The 21,002-nt window shown below is 35.8% G+C and overlaps 1 protein-coding gene across 2 annotated transcripts in view; it reads left to right on the top strand.

Moving 5' to 3' along the window:
• The window catches only part of XKR6 (XK related 6), a 383,982-nt gene that overhangs the window by 73,800 nt on the left and 289,180 nt on the right, over nt 1-21,002 (top strand). The window contains exons 2-3 of one of the 2 annotated variants that reach the window (XR_003568420.1): nt 9,091-9,203; nt 11,745-11,828. The exons of the other annotated variant lie outside the window; for it this stretch is intronic. The gene's annotated coding sequence lies outside the window, so the exon portion shown is untranslated. Of the gene's footprint in view, nt 1-9,090; nt 9,204-11,744; nt 11,829-21,002 lie in introns of those variants that run through there. 2 annotated transcript variants of the gene reach the window in all.

Raw genomic sequence — 21,002 nt, forward strand, 5'->3', positions numbered from 1 at the left:
ATGAAATTAAAATCAGTTTCAGAGAATGGTTTGTGAGTATAATATCTGACCAGTGAAATCTTCATTATCATGAATATATGTATATAATTCAAACTTATGTTTCTGATCTAGACACAGCAGAATTAGAGTACAATGAATGTTTTCAGTTATTGGATTTATAAGTCACTATTTACGAGGAAAGAAAAATATCTGATACCTAAATGTTTGCATTGCCAAACTATATAAAGTGACCTAATGTAGCAGTGTGGGGTGGTGGCAGAAACTTTTCAGCTATAATGAAAAAAATAAACTCTGCTCATGTTCTTTTCCACTGACTTATTTGTCATTAGAAATATTGTAATGTATATAGTTCACAGAGCATTTTTCATTTGAAAATCTTTCGGTAACCTCTCATTTGGAGGCTAAAGCTATTTTTTTTTATCAGTGTAATTAAAAGTAAAATTTGAGCAAAAAGTAAGTTTTAAAATTTTATAAGTGTACTTAACGGATTTCTTTCTCTCTCTCTCTCTCTCTCTCTCTCTCTCTCTCTCTTTCTCTCTCTCTCTCTCTCTCTCTTTTGGATATTCTAGAATCCCTGTATCCCCAATGTTAATGGTTAAAGGATACTATTAAGAGTTTTTTGTGTTGTGTTAAGCAATGCATTATATGTTATTGTGAATGAACATTTGTGGCATCCCCCCCCCTTTTTTTTACATTTAAGGACTTCCTTTAGACATAGTCATTAGCAAAAATGGTAGGAATTTCAGCTGTCATAAGAGAAGCTATTTTTGAGGACACATGGGACTTTGAGATGCCCTTTATGTGATGGTAACATAAGCCAATACAGAGGCTACTTATTTCATTTAAGAATTGGGGCAGCCCTACCTTTGTCCAAATCCTAACCACAGGACTATTTATACCTAATGAGAAGCTCTCCTGTTCTCTTAGTTGTTTTGCCACTGATCATCCAGCAAGCATTTGAGTATCTTTCTTTCACAGCTTTTGTCTTACACCTTTGGCTTTTCTTTTTTATTTGTTTCACTGCTTGTGCCTTAATTTCTTTTATAGAGGGTGCTGAGAGAGGGAGAGTGAAAGAATGAAGGGTGACACATCTTATCTCTTCACTTTTTTTTTTTAACTGCTTCCTTTCCCCTTCTATTAATCTCAGATGAACTCTTTGTGGTTATTTCAGCAAGCTCAGCTTTTACATTGGCTGGTTACTTATCATCTAATTACAGTGCTTTTTGAACTCCTTTGAACTTTATTAGAACTAAACTTTTGGTCTTGGGCAGCTAGATGGCCCAGTAGACAGAGTTATGGGCCTAGAGTCAGGAAAATTCATCTTCAGGAGTTCAGATCCAGCTTCAGACACTTACTAGCTTTGTGATCCTCAGTAAGTCACTTAACCCTATTTGCCTCAGTTCCTCATCTCTAAAATGAGCTGGAGAAGGAAATGGCCAACCACTCCAGTATCTTTGCCAAGAAAACCCCAAATGGGATCAGGAAAAGTTGGACCCAGTAGAAATGACCCAACAGCAACAACGTCATTTGGTGTTTTCATTGACTTTGATACTTTGCAGTTTTGCCCTACTCTTGAAAGGTGACTAATTACTTGGCAGTTCCTGCTTGATGAGCCCTAGTTACGTTAGATCTCGCTGTGTTTATATTGTCTTTGTCCTTGAGGGCAGTCTTTTGAGAAATACAGTATTGTGGATATTAGTCAAGAATCTCATGTATGCAATGATACAGATGGAAGAAAGACTTTGATATTTTCTAGATGGAAGGAGAAGTGGTGGTTGAAGGGCTTCTTGTATGTGATGAATTAGACAACAGGTTATAGAACTATACATTTATCTATATATCTATATATAAAATATATACATAGTGGATTTTTATTGCTATGAAGAAAATAGAACAATGAAATTGTGTTTACCAAACCTAGGGATTACATTCTTCTGCAACCTGCTCTAAATGACTCTTAAGCAGAAAATTGAATACTTTTCCCCCACTAAATACCAATTTCTTCAAGAGTTCTAGTCTACCTAAAAATATAAATAGAGAGCAGTTGTGTTTTTTGGCAAGTTATCATGTACTAGACAATGTCATGGTAAGATTTCTTTTACTCTTGAGTCTAAAATTATCATTAGTCTGAATGGGTGCCGTACTTTTCTTCCCTCAAATTTGACTTGCATAAAACTTGAATGTAGCTTATAATTGATATTATTTTTCAATGAAAAAATGTGTGTGTGTAAATGAATTAACTGAAATAAAAGAAACTGACGATAAAGTTACTAAGCATCTGTGATTTAATTTGTAAAGCTCGAATTTGTATGTCAGATCAGGTCACTTGAATCCTCAGATGTCAGAGGTAAAGAGTGATTTTCAGAGCTGATTTTTATAACAGAAGAGAGGAATAAAAAAATTATAGAAACTAGTTTTGAACATAATTCAATTGGAGAAGGTGAGTCATCTGACTAGTGCACTTCTCCCAGACTTTCTTAACCCAGCAGTCCTGCAGGTGATACCTTTTGTAACCAGAAAAACCTGCTGGGAAAGAGGAACTTGTGGTTTGGAGTTAGCAGTCTGACATCCCCACCCCATTTTCCAGCTGTCAACCTTAGAAGATTCTATTACTCAACTTGAACTCTAGCTCAAGAAAAAAGCTTGTCCACTAAGAAGTTAACCTTTGGCTAACTCCCTTTTACCCAGCTGCTAATAAAGGGGAACTTAGCCTTAAAAAAAACAAAACAAAAAAAACCAAACCCTTATAATCTTATGATTATTTTATTCCTCCAAGTTATCTGCTACTAAATGATAAGGTCTTATCAATCTGTCCATTCACTAAATCTATAGGTAACCTAGACTTAAGAGACTATGTTAATCTGGCTTAATTGTTAGGGCTAGTTTTTCTTAAAGAAGGGAGTTTAATCCTATAATCAAAATAAAAATAAATCAAATAATCGATACTAACTGATTTCTTGTGTGGGTGTGTGAGTGTGTGTGGGTGTGTGTGAATGGGGGGGAAGTGCGAGGGAGGGAGGTGGGGGAGATAGTGATTGGTAGTAGAGTTGGTTTCAATGTCAGGAAGATCTGGGTTCGAGTTCCACCTTAGGTACATACTAACTGTGTTATCCATGGGTAAGTCACTTAACCATTCAGTACTTTAGGCAATCCTTTGGGTTATTAACCCTTTTTTTTGTTTTGTTTTTGTTGTTGTTTTTGTTTTTTCTTTTATGGACCCTGGTAAAGCCTGTGGATGCCTCAGAAAAATGTTTTTAAAGTCATAAAATGAAATAACATGAAATTAAAGCTAGTTAAATTGAAATATTTTAAGAAGAGTTCACAGACCTCAGGTTAAGAACCCCTGCTCTAAGGGTACAAGTTGCAACTTACAGAAAAGGTACAGGTCTTTACTGGTGCAGTGGAGAGGGAGTTACTCCAGGGGAGAGTTTCTTACAGTAATGAAATAACTGGTACAGATCCCCTCTCCTCCTCTATTCTCCCCTCCTCTCTTTACATATCTCCATTTCTCTCATCTCTTTCTTTTCCTCTCTCCTCTCCCCTTTCCTCTCTCTCCCCCCCACCCCAATCATCTCTCTATAAATGTATAGATCTATCTATATATCTCTCATCTCTTTCTTTCAAAGGTAATTCCATCCTGCCTTCAGGATGTGCCTTTGTTCACATGAACATGGCAGCTGTCATGCTTATGGAGTCAATTTAAGGAGTCTGGAATGCTTGGTAATGTTAATTCCTTTTATTTCAGATAATTCATTTTCACACACACACACACACATTTTTTCATTGAAAAACAATACCAATTATAAACTACATTCAAGTTTTATGCAAGCCAAATTTGAGGGAAGAAAGTATGGCACCCATTCAGACTAATGATAATTTTAGACTCAAGAGTAAAAGAAAACTTACCATGACATTGTCTAGTACGTGATAACTTGCCAAAAAACATAATTGCTCTCTGTTTGACCTTGGGCAAGTCCTTTCACTTTTCAGTCTGTGTCTTATCTACCAATTGAAAGGATGCTAACATAGTTGATATCTCAACTCCTTTCAAGGCTTTAAGTAGTCTGTGTTTTTAAGAAAACTGATGACTGTTGACATCAAAGGCCTTAAAAGGGGAAAGCATATTTTTGGTACGTTCTTTATGTGATCTTATAGAACAGCTCCATACATTTTGTTAATTTGGGTGGATTTCCTAAGTGAGACAATCGATTTTTCCTGGGTTAATAAAGTCCTTTCCTTAGTCCAGTTTTAGAATAGAAAATGTTTGTAAAGGCTTATATGAAAAAAAAAATAGCAAGAATTTTCCTGTGTTGAATTTTATAGCACTAACACAAGGATGTCTGCGTATAAAAGCAATTGGATGCTTTTCTGGAAATTATTTTGAAGCAAGTTTTCAAGAATATTCATTGGGAATATTTTACTTTATGTACGTGGCCTATGCCACTTTCTTTTTGCAACTTACATAGCTCATTAAAATCAGCTTAAATTTTGAGTCAGAATATAAATGAACACATTTCCTCCATTGATAGATACTGAATTTACTCATATGTCTTCTCATTTTGAGTTTGTTTTTTCTTATGAAAATGGATTTTTCTCTCCCTCCACATGTTATTCCTACCCAGCTGGCCAAATTGGTTAATAGTAGCAGCAGGGCAGTCCCTTGCAGTACAAAGTATTTTATTATTTGTATTGTCTATAGTGGTGTCAAAATGACTATTTCATGAAACCCCATAGGACCTTCAGAGCAGTCTAAGGGGTTGCCTGCAGAGCAAAGTTGTTATAGTAGACAAGTACATATAATCCATCTGTCTGCTTTTAGACATCTGTTAGTCATGTGCTGTATGTATTCCCTTAAGTATGATGCCTTATTGAGCATGCTTATTGACTGAATCAGACCAATCAGAAACTAACTTTTCAGTCTTATTATGGAGTTTGTTTTTTGTTTCTTAAAATCAGGCTGTTTCAGTATGTGTCCATTTATTTACATTGGTTGGCTTTTTTTTGCTTCATTTTTTTGCACCAGTGTGCATTACAGATAATTGGGTAACATTCAGAAGTTTGAGTAGACTAAACGAAGAAATGACACAGCACGGCAATGGCTAACTCCAATTTGGTTTCTCCATGTGTGCTTTATTACCAAATTAAAGTAATTCAATGGTTTGGCAGAATTCTGAAGGCCTTTATAAACTCTACGTGCTTCATAGATTTTTGAGGGGACTTAGTATTTTTTTAGACATAGACATTTAAACCATAAAACACTGTATAGATGAAAGCTACTTTCTTATTAAAATGTTGGTAAAAGCATAAGCATTCTCTTAGAACATAGGAAGGAAACTTTTGGAATCCCAAAAAGTCTCTTGATTGAGAGGACAAGATCAAATAGATTTTCATTTGAGTTTGTTTTAAGGACTTTATTGCCCTTGCTTTAAACTTCTTGAGCACAGTAGTAGTTCACAAGAACATAGTCTTCTACAGATGGCTTACTTAAAATAACTTATACTTATATTACTGGATTATATTTAAGTAATAATAATATTGTTGGGCATTCTTTATGTCTTTTACATTCTCTCTGTTTCCTGTCATCACTGCCTTACTCCTAACTAGCATACATTCCTGTTATTGCTGTCTCTCTCTTTACAGGGCAAATGAATGATTACTTGGTTTAAGCAGTTGTGTTGGATTCCAGAATGCTTAAACCTAGTCTTCTTACTTGGAACCCAAAACCCTTCTGCCTATGTGGACCCCCAGGATTTCTGACGCAAATCTGCCCTAGACTTAGTTGCTAATTTCTTGGCTCTTACTCTTAATTCAAATAGAACCTTGTTATCTTCTTGACCTTTCTTGTCTAGCAAACTACTTCTTCTTCTTCTTCTTCTTCTTCTTCTTCTTGTTCTTCTTCTTCTTCTTCTTCCTCTTCCTCTTCCTCTTCCTCTTCCTCTTCCTCTTCTTCCTCTTCCTCTTCCTCTTCCTCTTCCTCTTCCTCTTCCTCTTCCTCTTCTTCTTCTTCTTCTTCTTCTTCATGGTTAAGTGACTTGCCCAGGGTCACACAACTAGTAAGTATTATGTGTCTGAGGCCAGATGTGAACTTAGGTCCTCCTGAATCCAGGGCCAGAGCTCTATCCACCATGCCATCTACCTGCCACTTAGCTGCCCCCTCTAGCAAACTTCTAATGTTGGTCTTTTCACTTGCTTGTTCTTTTGTCTCCCGATTCCCAGGAAGACGTAGTTTTGCTTGAATGCCTATAAAGACTCAATATATGAAATATTAAAGAAACAAGTTAGAGAGGAAGTTTTGCATAGTAGATAGCTAGTCTCAGAGTCAAGAAGTCCTGGATTCACCTGGTTCTTCTGACACATACAGGCTCACTGTGCAAGTCACTTAATCTCTCAAGGCTTAGAACAATTCTCTTAAACAGGGGTGGGGAAGCTTCTAGTGGCCCTCTAGGTCCTCAAGTGTGGCCCTTTGAATCCAAACTTCACAGAGCAAATCCCCTTAATAAAAGTATTTGTTCTGTAAAACTTGGACTCAGTCAAAAGACCCACGTGTGGCCTCCAGGCTTGAGGGTTCCCCACCCCTGCGTTTAAGACAAGCTGTTGAATTTGAGATGCCAAATTGAATTGGTAATGGGAGTCGTCCCAAAGAAAAGAAAAATGCTGTACAATTTCAAAGCTACCACTATTACAATGGCTTAACATGTTTTAGGCTAGACTGTGACTAAAACTATTATATAAAATGGATTTTCTTTTAAAAAAAAGGGTAAAGAAATTAACAATTTGCCTTAAGAATGTTGTTGAGAAAAATCTACTCCTTTAGAAAAATAGGTACAATATGCCTGTTACATTCCTTCTCTTCTTTATTTTATTATGACATAGAAGCCTAATTTTAAATACTTCAAAACATCATTTTGAGCTTCTTCACGTGGTCTCTTTTTGTAAAATCTGTGGTGATTCACTCATTTTAAAGTAAATATTTTTGACTGGCTACTATATGCTGGTCATTGTTACAGGAACTGGTGGGAAATACTCCCAACCCTCCTCAAAAGGCTGACGTACCTGAAATAATTACTGAGCTATACAAAATTTATAGAATTGCTTCCCAATGCAATTTAGGCTCTGCATCCCAATGCAACTTATTTAGGCTCATTCTCTGCCCCATATATATAGTCCATTGCTGGTCTTGAACTTGAAACCTTTGTAGAACCTTTAGGAGTTTGTTGACTCCAGTCATACATAGCATTTGGGAATTCTGGATCCCCATCATGCCATGATGTGAGTTGTCTCACAAATTCTTTAGTGTTGAAATGTGAAATATGCCCATAGCACTAGGCTCCGACAAAACAAATTCACTTTTTTGTAAGGTCTTGTAGAACTAAATGTGAAACACAGAGCAGTTGTGTTGAAACAGACCTCATTTTTGTCAATCATTTTAGGAAACTTTTCCAACATGTCCCATTTTGGGCCAAAATAAAGTATTAAGGTGTTTGGCTAGGATTTTTTCTTTTTTCTCGCAGACTTATTGTATTCTCCTCTACTTGCTTAGTTGGTATTGTTCCTTTTAATGTAAATATAAGTTCCATTTAAAAAACTGATCCCTAGAAGTTGAATAATGTACTTAATACTAAAATAATTTCTAAAGGTATTTGGATGCCATAGTCTTTATTAAAAATAGGTAGAAAGAGGATAATTATAATTTAAATATGTAATAGAATGACTTGTAGGAAGTAATAGTGCTCTCTAAAGGAAGCAGAGTTCATTTTTGGATTAATTTGAGATTATGAAAACACAGACTTCATGCTGACCAACTAGATTATTAATTCCCTAGATTGGGGTTTCTCATTGGCTTTTTGGGGAATTTGGGGAGGGGATTCTTAGGGCATCCAGGAAGAATCTTAACCCACCTATGTCTGCAAGACTAGAGATAAATAAAGTTACCAAACTGAAGTGAAAAGAAATGTCTTAGCTGAAGGGAGATTGTCTTCTTATAACAGTGCTTCCCCTCCACCCCAGTATACATATTTGATTTATATAGCTCTCCATGCTTGCTTAAGCATACACACCTGATCAGCAGCATTCTGTGCCATTTCATTGGACCATTGAAGTGTTGTGCTTCTGTAAGAGGAAAGCTGATGACTGGACTTTGCAGAATGGAGGCTCTGCATTTGCCCAATTGGCTTGTTCAGCCAGACTTTTCTCTCAGTCAGAATGCCCTTTCCAGAGGAAAGAACAACTTTTGTGTTATTTCAGTCGCACAGTGTTTCTAAAATGGTGTGTCTTTTCTTCTATTTTATTTTATTTTTTTAAATTTTGAATTTTGAAATTCTAGCCTCTTTATTCCTCAGCCTGCTCTCATCCCCACTTCCCACATCAACTTGTCATTGTAACATAGATTTTTAGAAAGAAGAAAGGAATACAGAGAAAAAGGTTCACCAAGAAGGTAGAGGAAGCAGGTGCTCTTTAAAATCTTAGAGCTGGAAAGGGGAAATGTAAGAGATTCATACTAATCCTTGATTTGCTTGTGTCCTTACAGTAAATTTACCAGAGCTTTGACTTTGTGATCTATGCAGAGAAGCTCCTTTAGAGGAATACCCAAACCTTCACTTCAGAAACTTCTTGTTCACTTTGTTGTGTTGCTTGGTTCAACCCTTGTTTAAAATTAGAAGCAGTGAATTAGGTGTGTGTTTTGGAGAAGCAAGTGTTTTTTATAGTTTGATTATACTTGCCTAAGTTTCTGTGTAAAGCAGGTACCACTGCAAGGTGGCTCCTCATTTTCTTAAGAATAATCTTTGCTTGTTGTAGGGGGCTGGTTAACTGCAAAAAAAATTTATTAGTACCTCAGAAGATTAACATGTGAAATAGGTCTTTTGATTTTTAAAACAGAAGTAAATTTTTGTTGTACAGAAACGATAAAGGGAAAAAAAATACTGGCAAAAACCTGTAGTACTAAATATTACTGAATGCTATGTGTGGTGATGTGTACATATTCATTCTTCTGTGAATAAAAATTATTTCTGATATTTTTATATTTCTTAGTGTCATGCTTGATTATCATTTCACAATCATTTGTTCACTCATGTGTATTTTTATTTTTAGCTTTAAGAGAAAGACATGAGGCCTAAGACTGAAATGAGGTTGTTTTGAGGTCATCTGATTTCTGACTAGAACGTGTGAGATCTCATCGTCCTGAAACTACTTCAAACAGAATGGTAATGGAACAATAAGAGAGGCCTTCATGTTTTTCCATGTCTTTGTCCTCCTACCCCAGCTCCTTTCTGTTTAAGATGTTTCGTTTTTTATAATTTGTGAACAGAACATGTTCAATTACATATTATTTGACATAGAAAATAAAAGATAGTACTTCAATCAAAAAATTTTACTGTCTAAATTAACTTTCTATATTCATGAATTTATGGATAGTTCTTTTAATTTAAAAACTTTTACACTAATACTTAGAGTAAAACATTTGTGGTAAAACCTCACTAATTAGACGTTTACAGTTTGAATAGTTTCTTCCTCTTCTGAAAATATATTTACAGATAATGGTGAGAATCAGTAATTTTTTTTAACATAAAACTCAAGAAATAGATTCCTTCAGCGTGTAACTTTTTCTATCTTAAAGGACTTGGATGTTTATGTTCGTTTTTAGTTATAATTTTTTTGGATTGATCTCATTTTACTTAGTTATAATTTAGAATCATATGGGGAGGAACCTTAGGGATGATCTAGTCCAACATTATTTTACAGATGGAAAAAAAAGTTAAGTGGACAAAAATGAGGACTAGGAAAATGTGGGTCTCTTGATTTCTAAAATAGCCTGGCCTTCTCTCCAATGTATCTTTAATTATATATACTGTAATTTAAATGTAACAAAACTACCTATGAAAAATACAGTAGAATCATTCTAGAAAACACCTCATTATTAGAGAAATTTAGATAGCCTGTGAGCTGTTGGACTGTCTCTTCTGAAACATCTTTATAGTTGAACATCTTAAATAGCAAAGTTACGTAACATGTTAGTCTTGACCCTCACAAATAGAAATTTTGTAAAGGGATTTCACTGTTTCATAATTCATATTTTACACTGTCATCTCAAATTAGTGAGGTTTTATGACATTCTTTTTGTTCCTCATACTTTAAAAGAAAAAAGATGGTATTATTGGTAAAAGTAAAATTAGTTACTGTTGTGTATTGTAGATAGCTTATTAATTTATTTTCATCCCAAATTAAGCATTCATGTTATTGAAGCAGGAATAAATTACCTGGTAATTTGATGAGGATATAAGGAAACTTAAGTTGCCATACCATTCTGGATGATAAATAAAAAAGTCACAGATAAATAATATTTTAGGACAAATTTGAAGAAACCAAATTATTTCATAATACTGAAATTCATGTCTGTCACATATTCCTCAATTAATAGACTATCAAATGGTGCTTTCTAAACTTGTACACAGATATTTTAAATGTAGTTTTTATGACAGAATTTAACTTCACATTATAAAATCTTTCAGGTTTTATTTTACAGCATGTGTCAAAACAGTGTGGTTATGGCACCATATATATATTTCTACTACTTACTGTCTTACTTAAAAGCCTCAAACATTAAATTCTGAGTTGAATGTTGTTCATCATATTTGTGGCTTTCAGTAATTCCCATGAAAATTGATCACATGCATTGAAAGAATTAACTCCTGTGCTTTCAGGTTGAGTTTTTTACCTAAATTGAGTATCTTTATACATAAGACTGAAAATTTTTGGATCTTTTTGTATCTATGATCTAAATTTATATCCTAACTAAAACATACACTATTCTCCTGACTAAAATCAATATGAATAAGTTCATTGAACATATTTTCATTCAAGTTCAGCAGTGTCACAGGAAATGTTAATTTTAAACTAATGATTTTCTTGGCATAAACTAATTGAATAGACAGATGTCATTGTGGTTTATAAGCTCAAATTGAAGAATTTTTACTATCTTTAAGTTATGTCTGTCTTCAGATTTGTTTTTAATAAGAAATAACTACCTTATGTTATTGTTAAAATACTGTGATTTGAATCATTCTTTATTTTCAGCCATACAAAAGCTGTCCCTTTAATTAAAGCTTATGTAGAAACTGCCATGAAAATAGTGGTGTTTTGGGTGTTAGTCTTCCATAAAGAATCTTATTTTTCTTTTTATCTCAAAAAAGTTATATAATTCATGACAGATGGTGAAGAATTTTACTGTTTGACCACATGATTTTTCACTACCATCTATTTGTGGGGGCATAAATTATACACAACAGTCAAAAACTGTTTTCTAAATATAGTATTCTAAACACTGAAAATTAGTTGCTGTGGTATGGCTAATGATTTGATTATAGCCAAATTCTTAGGATAAGATAATAAATTAGGCAAAAATTGCTAGCACAAATGATTTTTGACCCAACATATTGATTAAATGGTTAAAAGGGTCATGCTTGTATGAGTAGAATTTTATGTTTATTTCATTTTTATGTAATAAGCAGTGAGTATCTTTCCAGACACATTTGAATACAGAGCTTTGTGGTGAGGACAAAAAGCATTGTTTAGTTTTTAGTAAAGTTGTCATGTTCAAGGTAATGCAGATTTTTATTTCATAGGGTTTTTAAGATTTTGCCTTGGGAATAAATGTTGCTATAAGAATGATGTTAAATGTTACTCTTTTCTAAGTAAGTCTTTTTACTTTTGACATTGTTTAATTTTTTTTCCTTTTTGTTTTTTAGGTTTGCAAATTTTTTTGGTGATGGCATGTTCAGAATCTTGGATCCTTATGTTGAATGTATTGGAAAATGTTAATGATATTTAGTAATCCTGAAAATAATTTTGTGTATGTTTCATTTGTTTATATATAGGTAAACCAGTAGCTTTAATAAAATCTAACAAAGGAAAAGATACCACAATTTTGTGAGTTCGTGGTGTTGCTAAATCATCTTATAGATTGACATGCATGTAGAAATGCATATTGTACTTTTTAGAGACTTACAAATCCAGTCTTTGTGGTTCCTTCCTTTACTTTTCCCCAACCTCTGTTTATAATTTTCATTTTTCCTGTTTATTCAGCCTACTTTCTTCTCTGCACTTTCATTGTAGGTCACCTGAGTCAAAGATAATTGATGAGAAAAAGCCAGAAAGTAAAGAAATCAGAAAATGACAATCTGAAAGGTAGTAACAATACAATTGCAGCTAGAAAACTGTCTCAGAATAGAATTTTCATTAGCATATTGAGACTACCCAAACTGCATCCAAAAACATTTAAGATTAAATTGCATCCAACTCTCAAATTATCCTTGATGATGCAGAAGAACAGTGTGAACAAGGAGAAAAATGGAATTTTCAGTTTCACTTCCTCTCCTTAGTTCATCTTCTGGTGGATTGGTTAATGAAAAGTGAGATGACCAAGAGGAGAGTAACACCGAGAGTAAAAAGGAGAATTAAAAATTGAAGGCAGTCTCCAAAGATTAGATTCTGACCCTGAATAAAGAATTGACTGAATTTCATCCTCTTGAGGGAACTGTCAAAAAATCCTGGAAGAGGCCACTAAGCTGGAAGTCTGTGAGCCATTTTTAAAATTTTCTTCTTCTTTATTTATTTATTTATTTGGTTAGGCAGTGGGGTTAAGTGACTTGCCCAGGGCCACACAGCTAGTAAGTGTTATGTGTCTGAAGCCACATTTGAACTCAGGTCCTCCTGAATCCAGGGACAGTGCTCTATCCACTGTGCCAGCTAGCTGCCTCCTGTGAGCCATTTTTTAACTAGCCCTTGGGAATGTGGAGCAAGGTAATCCTGAAGTTACATGACAAGGGTTAATAAAGTGCAGTGGTATTCAGGCAATCCTATAAGTGGTGGGCATGCCAGTTATTAAGCATGTTTATCTGTCTTCGAAGTTCTTTTGGTCATGAAGAGATGTTAGAAAGCAAGATGATTTATTCTTTGTAGGAACTGTGAATAACTTTGTTCTTGTTTGCTTCAAGGGAAAGAATTTTTAAAAAGAAAAACATGCAGAACAAATCCAGTCAATCAACAGACATTTGATTATATGCCAGCTTTGTGCCCTATATTTTGCTAGGTTCTGGAATTTCAACAACAAAAAATGAAAATACCCCTGTTCACCAAGAGCTTATTTTCAAATGGGAGGCAACTAGTCATCTATAAGTGTAGAATAAATATAAATAAATACAGTGTAATTAATTATATGGTAGTTTTGTTGGGAGGGCACTAGCATTTAGGGGGTAGTCTGGAAAGGCATTATATAGAAAGTGATGCTTAAGCTGTATCTTAAAGGAAGACAGATTCCATGAGCTGGAGGAAGGGTCTTCTAAGTATGGAATGGCCAATGAAAAGGCAAAGAGATGATAGAAGGTAACTTGAGCAACAGAGGGAAGGCCAGTTTGGCTGGATTGCAGCTTGTGGTATGGGCAATAGCATACCATGAGACTGGAAAGGTGGGCTAGAGCTAGTTGTGAAGGCTTTAAATGCCAAACTGAAGAGTTTCTATTTTATCCTAGATGCAATTAGAAGGTAGTAGTTTATTGAGTAGGGGAGGGATGTGAAAGATAATGCAAGGAATTAGCTTAGTACAAATTTTTATAACATGCTTATATGTTCACTCTGAATCTTAGTTTGATGCTTTAAAAGATTTGGGCCTGGATCTGAGGTCTTCTGTCTGGGGAATACCCAGTATAGAAATGCCTTTCAGCAATCTAGCTAAGCACTTTATCTGTAACCTGCTAAGGAGAGTTGCCTGGGGCAGTGAGAGGTTACATGACTTGCCCTAGTCACCAGTATGTGTTAGAGACAAGACTTGAACCAAGGCTTTCCTGACTTGGAAGCCAACTCTCACCTGCTTTTCCATGCTTCTTCTTCTAGTTCATATGTAGCAAATAATCCATATTTTAAAAAAACATGTTCCTGTTGAATTTAGGAACTGAATCACACTTCTCATTTTCTCAGAGGAAATGGTTTGCAGTATTGTAGGTGGAATTACTAGTCTTACTCTTGTCAGCACTGCTAGGACTGGAGAAACATTTTAAGACATCCATATTACCTAGGGAATCATGTTTATTACGTTTAAGAGATTATGGATGTGTTTTTTTCTTTTCAGAAACAAAAAATGCCCTCAGGATGTTTTTATTTTCCTAAACTGGTTTATAGAATAACAGATCTTATTGAAACTTTAAAATTGTCACAGTTAATAGCCATGATATTGATGGGACCTAAAAGAATAATAGGTTCATTAATAACACCCAGAAAGAATCAAGTCAAGCAAGAAAAGACTGTTTCTGTCAGAGATGAATTTAAAGTCCTGTGGTTTCCAAAGGATGGGGAGTACAAGTAAAGAGATGCCCTAGAAGGGAACACATTTCTAGAGCCAAGTAAACCAGAAGACTAACCTTGATGTCAGTTGAGAGCATACTTAGAGCCCAGGTGCTACGTGGTTATGTAGGTATAGGTAGTCTTTGGAAATGTTAAATATATGCTGACAGTGGTTTATTCTTAGATGAGGACTAGGTTCAAGGACTGCTTCTTCATTTAAAGGCCTTTATTAGGTGCACCTATAGTGAGTAATGTAGTGTTACTGGTTTCTTGGCAACTAAAGAGTAATATAAATGTATACTGTATGCAGTAAAGTAATGCTAAAAGCATGAATTTGGGCTATATATATTAGTTGCTTCCTAAACACGTCCTTTAATTCCATTTGGAGAAACAATTTTACTTGTTGACATCTGTTGTAAAAAAGTAGTGACTGGGTAGTGACTGGGTACTTGTTTCAGGCAGATTTTACCTTAGTTGGATTCACCTGAAGTTTAGGGTAAAGTCAAAGAAAAGAAATTAAGTGGCAACTTTTATTTTCATTTTTAGAATAACACCCCTCTTTTTTACTGAACATACAAAATGTTATCCACTGACGCTGTTCTACTTTTGTGTTTCAGCTTGGCCGGCAAAATATCATCCATCACTTTGTTCTCTTTGATGATTTTACTTGCCTTATTGGTCCTCACTTGTAGAATTACATGGGAGGGGGAGGCTTCATGGATAGGCTTCAGGGAGTGTGGAAACTTGGTGGGGATGGGGGAGGATTGCATCTTCATTTTAATATAGTTATTTTCCTTTATGATCTTATGCATATATTATTATGAGAAGGGATCCATCGGCTTTACCAGACTGACTGCCAAAAGAGTCCATGACACAAAGTTTAAGAAGCTTGGATCTAGGTCATCCTGTTCTTTTTATAAGATGAAGAAACTAAGATGCAGAATGGTTAGTTTCCTCAAGGGAAAACTGCACCCAGAGCCTGGGTATGCTGGCTCAAAGTCCAGGCAGTATTCTTTTCTACTACACTGTGTTGCTATTGTTATTAAATTTAGTTTTCCCAATAGGGACATTATAAGGATTAAAGCAATAATGTATTAACCTTTTTAAGCATCCTGAGAAGAAATGTGGCATATACATCAGCCAGGGTTCTTTTCTTTTTTCGTCCAGTCAGATCACAGAACGTCATGAATTAGAAGGGAATTGAGAAGTTATCTACTCCAATCTATGCTTGAGTAGGAACTCCCACTTAGAAGAGTTGTCATCTAGCTTTTATTTGGAGAGATAACCTGTGTTAGGGAGCCTACTATTCATGAAGTAAACCATTCTAGTTTGGGAGCAACTTTGATCGTTACAAAGTTTTTCATCACATGGAGCAAAAAAGTCTCTCTTGAGCTCCTTTCTGGGGCCAAAGCATGTTTGAGTTGCCTTTCTCAGAAAAATTCTTGACTGTTTTAAGATGGATGCCAAGTAACCCCATGCCTTCTTTCCTTCAGGCTGAACATTGCCAGTTCTTTGGATTGGATCTCATATGACCTTGTAATTATGTACCCTCACCATCCTGGTCTTTTTCCTATGGATATGTTCTACGTTTTCAGAAATTTTAATAAAATGAGGTGCTAAGAATGGAAGATTTTACTCTAGATATTGTCATATTTGTTCAGTCGATAGAAGTGGTATGGATTTGGGATCAGGAGGACTTGAGTTCAAATTCGGCCTCAGATGCTAATTACGTGACCTTGGGCGAATTACTTAACTTCTGTTTGCCGTCTGTTTACAGATGTTTACACGTCTGTAAAGTGGGGACAGTAATAACCCCCACCTCCCAGAGTTGTTGTGAGGATCAAATGAGATAATAATTGTAGAACGCTTAGCACAGTGCCTGACATCTAGTAAGTGCTGTATAAGTGTTAGCTATCAATAATAATCAATAATGTATTAGAACTGAAAAGGACCTTAAGACTTTGAGGCATGTGGGGGATAACTGTGAGACAGGAACAAACTTTACTCAGGCAAGCACTTTTTTCATTATGAGGTGGATACATTGAAACTTCAAACTTAACACGTCCAAAAGTTACCTAATCATTCATCCTCCCTGAACCCGCTCCTTCTCCTAACTTCTCTGTTTCTGTTGATAGCACTGCAATCCAGGCCACCCAGACATTCTTTGACTTTTTACTCTTTCTCACTTTTGACATCTCATCATTTGCTGAGTCCTTCACACCACCTCCACATTGTCTCTTGAATCCAACTTCTCCTCAGTTACTAGTATTACCGTTATCTTAGTGACATCTCTTGTCTGTATGATTGGAGTAGCCTCCTAACTTTTTTCTCTGTCTTCAGTTCCTCACAACAATCTATCTTTCATGCAGCTACAAAGTCCTGATAAAACAATTTTTTTAGGGTGAAACTAGGAAATGCCTGCCATTGGGCCCTGGCCCCTGGCTTAACTTTAAAGGGAGCCAGGGATTCCAAGAGGTAGAAGTGAGGAGGTAAGGCATTCCAGGGGCAGCTAGGTGGCTCAGTGGATGCAGCTCCAGCCTTGGAGTCAGGAGGACCTGAGTTCAAATCCGGCCTCAGACACTTGACACTTACTAGCTGTGTGACCCTGGGTAAGTCACTTAACCCCAATTGCCTCACCAAAAAAAAGAAAAAAAAAGGCACCAGGGATGTTGTGTACAAGGAATAGGCCAGTTTTAGCTGGAATATACAATGTGTGTTAGAGGGAATAATATGAAATGTCTAAAAAGATAGACCAGTGCTAGTTTATAAAATTATTGTATTGTATCCTTAAGGTAATAGGGAGCCTCTGAAATTTGTAATATAGGCAGTAGGTAACTGGTCAGCACAGTGGATAGAACACAGGGAAGACCTGAGTTCAAATATGACTTTAGACACTTAATAGCTGTGTGACCTTACCCTACCCTCTATTCACTTTATTTCCTTCATACATAGAAGGATAATAGCACCTCCTCTCGGGTTGTTAGGAGGATCTAATGAGATAACTAAAGAGTACTTAGTGCAGTGCCTGGCACATAGAAAGCACCACATAAAAGTTATTAGGTTAGATTGCTGCTTTAGGGAAATAGCATCGTGGAAGATGCAATAGAGAGGGAGAGACGAGCAGGGAGACAAGTTGGGAGACTTAGAATAGTCCAGCGAGAGATTTTGAAGACTTGAACTTCAAAAAGGATAGTGGTCATATGAGTAGAGTGGAGACAATTATGAGAGATCTAATGATTAGCATCAAGAGTTGGCAACTGATTCGTGTTGGGGTGGGGTGAAGGATAATGAGGAGTCAGGCAGAGACTGACTACAAAATTGCAAACATAGGAGACTTGAAATGATGGTGGTATTCTTAACAGAAATAGGGAATTAAGGTAGATTTAAGGGGGGGAAATGAGGTCTGTTTTGGACATGTTGATTTGCAGATACCTATAAGACATCCAAGTAGATGATGTGGCCCAGGCACTTTGCAATTTGCAATTTGGGACTAGAGCTAAGGACCAGTTGTATAGATTTCTAATGAGATCCCCAGGAGAGTGTGGACAGAGGAGGGCCTAGGATGGATCCTTGGGTACACTTAAATGCATAAGGGCCAGGATTTGGATGATGATCTATCAAAGGGAGGCTCAGAAGTGGTAGACAAGACAGTCAGCAAAGCAGAGGTAGAACAGGTGTGGTCAGGAGGTAGGTGTGGTTTGTAAGTGTCTAAGCTGCAGAAAGGTCTAGAACAGTGAATGTTGAGGAAAAGCCTTTGGATTTAACCATTAAGAGATTTTTGGCAGCTTTGTAACGAGCAATTGCTGTTGTGTGGGCAGAGATAGAAGCCATATTGCAAAGGTTTTAGATGTGACTGAGAATGGAGACATCAAAGCAAAGGTTTGAATAAATGACTTTGACTGTAAGAGAGAAGAGAGGTTGGTAGGATCCAGTGAAGGAAAGGGGTTTTGGTAATTTTTTTGGGGGGTGGAGGGGTAGGGATGCTTCATTTCCTAAAGCTGGGACAGATCTGGGCATGTGTGTAGAAAGCAGGGAAGGAGTCAGTGGAGAAAGAAAGATGAGGAAAGGATTGAAGGCAAGAGTTCTTCTGTTGTGTCCTGGACTACTTTGCAGTCTCAAGGAAGCCTCCTGAATGATTCCTCAAAATCGTGTTGTGAAATGCATGCAATAAAATATATAGAATTACAGTGGAAACCAATTATATTGAAATAGAGTTATAAATTTTTTTAAAGGTCATTGATTCCAGATTAAGACCCCTGATTTAAAGGGAAGTTCTGGGAAGGGATCAAGAACACAAATAATAGAGGGGTTGACCTTGCCAAGGAAAAGAACTTATCTCTTGGCACAGGGGCACAGAATGTGGGGTGATGATAAAGGGATTTGAGAATTGGGGAGGAGTTGCTTAGGGCAAATGACCTCTATTTTGTTGGTAAAGTATGACGGAAGTCTACTAATGAGAGGTAGAAATGTTTTCAGAAAAGGTTTTGGAACATCAACTATGGGAAGTGGTTATCAAGCCAAGATAGATAATCTTATAATTTTTGCCCAGTTATCGCAGGAATATGACTTCATTTGTGTGAGATGAATCAAGTCTAATTATGACTAATCAATCTAAGAATGGGACTCCCAATTCATATACATTGTGAAAGAAAGGATTGAAATAAAATTGATCATAAAATGTCTTGCAGTATTTTTCACAAGATCCACAATTGTCTACCATTTCATGTTTCTGTAAACCTTTTTTTTTTTTTAAAGTTTATTTTTAAAGGCCGTTAGATCATGAACTCCTTGAAGTTTTTGCCTTTCTTTGTAGTCTCAATGCTTAGCACAGTGCCTGGCACGTAGTAGGTATTTAATAAATGTTGATTTGATTTAAAATGCTGGCATGCAAATAAATAAGAAAACAAAAAGATACCTCAGTTAGAATTACTAGTATTTGGAATGCTTTAAGGTATTGTGGAAATCACTTCTCTGTGTGAAGACTTAGGAGAAATTTAGATTTAAAATACTTATTCTGATAGATAATAACTTGGTCAACCATGGCAAGTTATTTCTCTGGTTCTCAGTTTCCTCATGTATAAAGTGGAAATACCACTACTTACCTTCACAAGAATATGAAGAAAGAATTTTATAAACTGCATGTAAATTATAAATTTAGAAATATATAATGAATATATTTGCAGTAATAAATGTATGTGTATATATATGTGCACACACACACACACACACACCTCAGGGCAGCAAAGTGGCTTAATGGATAGAGTACTGGAAGACATGTAGTGTTGAGTTCAAATTTGACCTCACTTAGTAGTTGTGTGACTCTGGGCAAGTAGCTTAAACCCTGTTTGCCTCAGTTTCCTCATCTGTAAAATGAGTTGGAGAAGGAAATGGCAAGCCACTCCAGGATCTTTGCCAAGAAAACCCCAGATGGGATCGTGAAGAGTTGGACATGACTGAAACGACTCAGTAACAGCAATAAGTATATTTTATATTAATGTGTATATTACGAATTATAAAATATTATGTTGTCTCCCCCCTTAATTTTTTGCTTCTTGAGGGCAAGGATTATCTTTTGCCTCTTTTTGTTATCCCCAGTGCTTACCTGATACATAATAGGTACATAATAAGAGTTTATTGATTGATTAAGCTTGAACTGCTATGTAAATATAGTTACTATGAATAGTAGTATTAGTATTTCAGCAATAGTTTTTTCTGCTTTTCATGGGATTTGTTCAGTTTTTCCTTTTGTGTTATGTGTTAAATAGGTATTTCCTAGATTGTTTTGGAAACCTAATCACCATTTACCACATTGTTTCTGTTGAGAAAAAGAATTCAGAGTTCCAAAAGATTGGCTCAAAAGTGAGCCTTTGGAACAAGACTGATCCGTCAGTTCAGGGCTTCATGTATGGTAACCCTCAGTTAATTAAAATATTAAATTGATTTTCTTAAGTCATTCTTTATAAAGCTAACTTTGATAGACAAAAGATTTCTACCCTCCCATCTTATGTTTCTTATAGGCTGAGGAAACGGGTGTTTGAGGCATGTATATTATGTACCCATTCAGGTAGTAGCTCAGGAAGAAATCAAACAAGTGTAGAAAACTGAGAAGCCGTCTCTCTCAAAGTAAAATACCTAATATAGATTTTGCAAGTTGGAAAATAAATGTGTTCTTTTGAACTTAATTTGGAGATTATAGAATATTCTACCTGTCTTAAACTATCCTATCCAGCCTGAATCTTCTCTGATGTTGGATTTTTGTCTGATTCCTAGGACTGGGAGCATTTTTAAATGACAGTGATTCTTTATACATTTGTATATGCTTGAGAAATATATTAGGTTAAAAAAACTTTCATTTTATTGCTTCCTTTGCTTTGGCATCCCTTCCTAGTAGCAGTTTGGTAAGTGTTGCTGGATAGTGATTGTTTTTAGTCCCATTCTTTACTGATTTTACCTCTATGACTGCACCCCAAAATCTGAAACTAAGTTGATATTATAGGATTAAAAATGTATGGAAGAGGTTACTACACAGTAACACAAAGACATTTATGTAGTTCTTGATATTCATTTTCTCATTTGATCCTCATCACAACTCTGAGGTAGGTAGGGCATATATCATTCTCTCTCTCTCTCTCTCTCTCTCTCTCTCTCTCTCTCTCTCTCTCTCTCTC

This window comes from Vombatus ursinus, unplaced genomic scaffold (genome assembly GCF_900497805.2).
Source record: "Vombatus ursinus unplaced genomic scaffold, bare-nosed wombat genome assembly UNPS02010219.1, whole genome shotgun sequence".
Taxonomy (NCBI): domain Eukaryota; kingdom Metazoa; phylum Chordata; class Mammalia; order Diprotodontia; family Vombatidae; genus Vombatus; species Vombatus ursinus.